Source organism: Melozone crissalis, unplaced genomic scaffold (genome assembly GCF_028551555.1).
Source record: "Melozone crissalis strain CALT ecotype California unplaced genomic scaffold, PUWL_Pcris_2 ptg000004l_1, whole genome shotgun sequence".
NCBI classification, from domain to species: domain Eukaryota; kingdom Metazoa; phylum Chordata; class Aves; order Passeriformes; family Passerellidae; genus Melozone; species Melozone crissalis.
In genome coordinates this window covers 14,106,420-14,112,421 of record NW_026535782.1, presented here as the reverse complement: position 1 = coordinate 14,112,421, position 6,002 = coordinate 14,106,420, and positions in this window count along the sequence as shown.

Below are 6,002 nucleotides of genomic sequence, written 5' to 3'. Positions count from 1 at the left end.
ACTTTCTCTCCCTGCTCTTCCTCATAAGAAGTTTATGTAATTACAACAGGTTCTAGACAGTCAGAAAAATGAAACCTTCCGGTGCTCTCCCAGTCACTGCTGACTTCTGTAGGAAGTCAAAACATATAACATACATGAAATATATGCTCAAAACCAGTTGGGGCATTTATGTGAAATCATAACCAAGATAATTTTATTGAACAGAATTAAAAATTCTTCATTGTCTTCTCCATCTGTGGAGATATTCAAAACTTCATAGCATAAGATCCTGAACAACCTGACCTGAACTTTGTTCTGCTTTGAGTAAAAGGTTGGACTAGATAACTTGCAGAAGTCCCTTCCAGCCTCAGACTTTCTGTTGCTTTTATCTGTCTAGAATCTAAAGTATATGAGAAAAACAAGGCCTTTTTTTCTGTCTTGCCAGGCAGGGAATAGCTCATTTTCTCTTCTCATGCAGAAAAAGGATAAGTTCTTTTTTATGTTCATCATATAAAGTTTTGAGGAAGTCTAAGAGTAGAAGACTTTTTGAGATAAAAGTCAAAAATAAAGAAATCCTTTTGCCTGAATTTCCCCCTTTTTCAATAAAAAGAACATTTGGTACTGTCTTTGTAATACAACAAAATAGCATCACATAAGGAACAGGAAAAGATAGGAAAGAAGCTTGTATACTATCTGTGGGTGAAGATTAAAAGGGGGAAGAACACATTGTTTTGTGCTCGGAAACTTACACGAAGCAGAAAATCAGAAGAGGAGACAGATGAAGAGTTGAGCTGCCATCAGAACCATCCAAAGGACAGGCAATAAAGGCAGTTTTTTGCTATCCATATAACCTTTTGATTATAAGAATCCCATGTGTCAAGGTGCAGGCAAAGCAAGGGATTAGATTGTCGGTGTTGAGTACACACTTCTGGTTTCAGGAAGGGAGGACTTTGGCTATGGGAAAGCAGTATCTCATATCTAACTGTCAGAAAGCAATTCACTGAAAACCCAAAGGTGGGAAACAAACTGGAAAAAGTAAAATGAAATAACAGCCTTGCTACTGGGGAATTGGGAAAACATCTTTGACACAACCTAGGGAGATGAGACTGAGACTTCATGGGAAGATGGTGTAAGATTAAAGATGTTCAAGCACAATGCTAACTTTTGAAAGGGGCTGTTCTAAATATATAAAGGCAAACTTGATTAAAGAATTCAGAGACAGAATTAGGAAATCTTCAAATATCCAAAAATCCAAAGAGAATCACGTGAGACCTGGAAAAATCTGTGCTATAAAGGAACAACAAGCATTTAAACTGATAAATTCAGAACAATTGTGATATGAAACATATTTCAGTTGAAGAAGTCGCAGAAAATTTCTATTAAAGTATCAGAAGTAAAAGGAAATTACAGGAGAGTAATTTAGTAAGCAAAAGGGAAGACAAACTGCAGACAGTGCTGGAGTATTCATTTTCTTTGCTTTAGTCTTTACAAAGGTAAATGGAAGTCAAATTAATTTTAATATGAAAACTGGAACACACTGTAGGGACAGTGATGGTGGGAGTAGCGAATATTTAGATTTAATATATGTATTCAAGTCAACAGTTCCAGAGGAAATTCACACAAAATTCATGGGTGATAATTCATACAGTAATCTGAGAACTATTTTAGAATATATTTGAATATATTTTGTTATGCCAAATACTTGAAAAATGTTGGAGTATTATAAATTTCTAGAAGACTGATCAGACAGAAATGGAAATTAAAGATGTCACATGAACTCAATTTAGTTTTCTTTTTTCTTCAAGCAATTCACTTAGTGACCAAAGATGTAAATTATATGCATTTTATTTTTCTTCAATGAACTTTTTAGATAAACCAAGAGCAAGTCAGAGGTAAGCATAGAAGAAATGCTCTAGGGGAAATTATGCCTGTGTGTACAAATAATTTTTTAAAATTTCTTCTTGAAGAGCAGTTGCAATTGTTGTACATTCATACTTTGAAGATATTTCAAATGGCATCCTTAAGAGGTCTCTTCTGCTTAGTTTTCTAGCCCATATTTTTGTGAATGTTTTTGAATCATAAACTTGTAATCAGCAGGACAAAGATAAGACCTTCCAGCTGGTACTAAACCATAAAATCTGCTTTTTCAGCATTCTTAGGTAATCACTGCTATAGCTAAATGCTGTGTGGAGATAGAAGTCCAGAACAAAGGAGAAAAGATACTTCCAATACTAATTCAAATAAAATATTGCTGATGAAAAGTAGAAATTGTCCTGCATAATTAACATTGAAATTCTCAAACCTGCCTGCAGGTCCCTGGTCAGCTGTCAGAGATGGTCAGGGGAGAACAAGGTGTTACGCTGAGGAGGTTTCCTTCCAAACTATGCTGAGATGTTTCTGGATAGTCAAGCTTCTGCAGGTACCCTGAGAATAGACAGATAGATGGTTAGGGAGAGAATGAATATGCAGTGGAGTAAGTTTAATGGTGGAGAGCTGGAGGCTTTCTGGAAGAATGCAATTTGGGAGAAAACTTTCCTTACAGGCAGGAAGAAGGAACAAGAGAGGATATGCAATCCTGCTTAAAGAACTTTGAACATACAGCTCTGCATGTGAAGACAAAAGTGGTCTTAATGTGATTTGACGTGTAACTGAATGATTATGAAAAAAAAATTCAATTTGAAAAATAAATAAGGACATATTGACAACACTGGAAAAAAAATTAAAAGAGGCAGCGTTGCTAAGAATAAAGAATATTTCTAGTTGTGCTATGAAGTGTTAGCTGATCTGGGTCACTATTGATATCTTAATCCCTAGCCCTCTTGGAAAGCTTAATTTATTTTTGTTATGTCTTGAGTTAACTATGGACTTCCTTTGTGTGTTTTCCCAGTAGTTGAATTTTCTGGTTCATTTTTTCAGACCTCAGAAAAGCCTGTAGGAATGGTCCTTTTATGCTGAAGTTTTGTGTAGATAGCTGTAATTGCAGTTTGGTTGAGGACTGCTATTTCTCTTTAATACTTGAAGAAGGCCTTGTATGCTCCAAAACAAAGTTTTGTGGGACAATAAAGCAGAAGAAGTGTTTGAGAAAAAGGAGAGAAAAATTGTCATTGTTCCAAAAGCTTATTTTTCAATAAAACAAAGGAAGATGAGAGATCCAGTTATGGGGAATGAGATGGCAAGAGGGGCATCATCATATCCCAACAGATAAAATGAGACAGAAGTCATGTCCCCACTGGTTAGCTGACAAAAAATAAAATTTCCTAGGCACTATGATTTTCTGTAGAATGCATATTCCAGGACTCGCAGTCCGATTGTGAGTTCTTTCTCTTGAGTGATCCAAGACATCTGTTCTGACTGAAGCCCTGAGCATCAAACTGTTGCACAGTTCAAGCAATATATAGTTCATGCAGTCCCCTTGGGCCACTCCAGGCAGGACCAGATGAGAGAAATGCTCTCTGTGCTGCTGCCAGGATGCACCACTCCATTGGAGTCTCTGGCACAGGGCACCTGCAGGTCATCAGTGCCAGGGCTACAGGGCAATTTGCTCACAGACCTGGATACAGCTCATGGGTAATGTGGGAGAATGGGGATATCTGTTGTGTGTCCCAAGGACATTAAACCCTGGGGGAAAGTAAATTCTGATTTGATTTCCATGTTATAGGAAGTCGAGAATCACCTGAAGCAATGGAGAATGAGCTGTGCAAGAAGACAGACAAGCACTGCAATGATCCAACATGAGGCAACAATTTCACACAACCTCTCCTGTCCTGAGCAGCCACCACAACACTTGAAGGCCAAGTCATGCATCACACAACTCAATGGGCATTTTATGGATGTTTTACAGGGGTGACCCATAGACTATGAGAATCCTATCTGTACATATGTGTATCACGTGACAGGAAAGAGAGTGGTGCTTAGTAAGGTTGTATTGGATAGTGTAAGACTTGAGAGTGGCATCCATTGTATGGACTAAGGGCTAGAGATTGAGCTGGGATGGATGGATTTGGTTCATGGCGGTCTCTCATGGTGCTGGTTTGGACCATGTGTTGTTTTGAAAATGCAGATAACACACCTGGGTTTTGGTTATTGCTGAGAAGTCCTTCCATGGCATCCAGATATTCCCACTCTGCCTCCCAGTGAGTAGGCTGAAGGTGTGCAAGAAGTTAGGAGGGGACACAATAAAGGTAACTGACACAAACTGATTAAGCAGGATACTTTCTGCCATATAAAAGCAGATTTAGCAATAAAAACTTGGGGAGGAGGCAGGTATTTTGGGATGAGAGACACTGCTCAGAGCCTGGCTGGGCATTGACCTATTTGCAGGAGGTGGTCAGTGTTTACTTTTGTATTAATTTTTTATTCCATTTTATTATTTCTCTTTATGTTGCTTATTAAATGTTTTTAACCACAGGTTTTCTCACCTTTGCCCTTCCTATTGTCTCCTCTGTCCTGCTGGAGTCAGAAGAGCTGAGTGGTGCTTGGCTGGTGAACCGAGTCAACCCACCACACCTTGTCAATGGCCTTGTAAATTACTGTACCACTTTTCATCTTAACATGAAATTAAAAACCTTTGGAACATCACAGACAGTATGGTAATATTACCAGACTAAGAAAAACATTTCAGTTAAGCAATACTTCTGAAAATTTCAAAGCATGCAGACTCTAGTACAACGTGCAGCAAGGCAGGATTGATAGAAATGTGAAAGAGGAAAAGAAAAATCGATATATTCTTGTCAAAGGTTGATTATTCAGGATAGGTTTATAGAATGAGATAAGTACTATATTAGAGCAGCCAATCTAGAGGGAAAGTTTTTTACACCAATATATGACTAATTATAGTAACAGAAATACCACATATCACAACAAGAACTGTAAGATGAATAAGGTATTACTCAACAGGAAGAAATCTGTGGAAAAACAGGGCAAAGGTATGTAATAAAAGAATCTTCTCAAAGAAATTTGAAGGATTTATGCTTCTACAAAATTATATATTAAATTTTCAAAATTATTGATTAAAAAAAATGAGAAGCATTACCAAAAAAGCAGTGTATCTTCATGGACAAGCAGATCTGCCCTTCTAGAAGAGACACTCTCACAGCCTGGGAGAGCTCATGTGCACATTGGAGCAGCTATAAAGGCAGAACTGTTGGTCTTGCACCATGATCTAATTCTCTAACAGCACAGAGTTTTCAGACCTCTTCCCACTGAAATGTGCACATTCCTCATGAAAGGATAGAGATTGTGGTAGAGTTAACACAGATTTGTAAGAACTAACATTTTTATATAGAAAAACTTGAACTCTAAAGTTACTAAGTTCTATTCTGTAGGGGAAAGACAAGAAAGCTCCAGAAATGGCCTGGGTAAGCACTGTTGTGGGATTTCCTTCTGATTTTGCACTTCTGTATCTAAATTGGTCACTATAACCTCTGTCTCACAATCTACAGATAGATGGATATACTCCCACCCTGCTCAACTGAAGTGCTTTAACCAGGCTGAGGTGAATTACAGAGTGTTTCTCTTCACTGACTACAAGACCTTATTCAAGGCATCTGACTTTTAGATGTCTGTGGTAGGACAGACTTGTTTTATTCTCTGCTTGTTTGGGAAAAAATCCTAAGAAGCTCTCTGGAGTCAAGAACAGCTACAAAAGACCTGGAGCACCGAGCAAAGAAACTATCTCCTCTCCTTCGGTCTTAGGGTTTAAGTAAATTGGTATAGCATGTACCCATCACAAAACAAGATTTTGTCAGTATTTTAAACATTATTATTTTTATTGAATAATTAGCTTTCACTCCTTATCATTTAAAAAAAAATTGGAAACCATCTCTAATTTTATTTGTGTATTAATTTGCCAGTGGCTGGGATCAGAGGGCTTCATTATTTTCATTATTGCCAGGGAAAAATTAAATGTCTTTTGTATCCAATACTGATTTCCACCTTTAGAAAGATGCCATTGAGAATAAATTTTCACAAATTAGAAAGCACAAAAATTAAGTCAAAAGCACTAATTCCCCAAGAACTTGCAA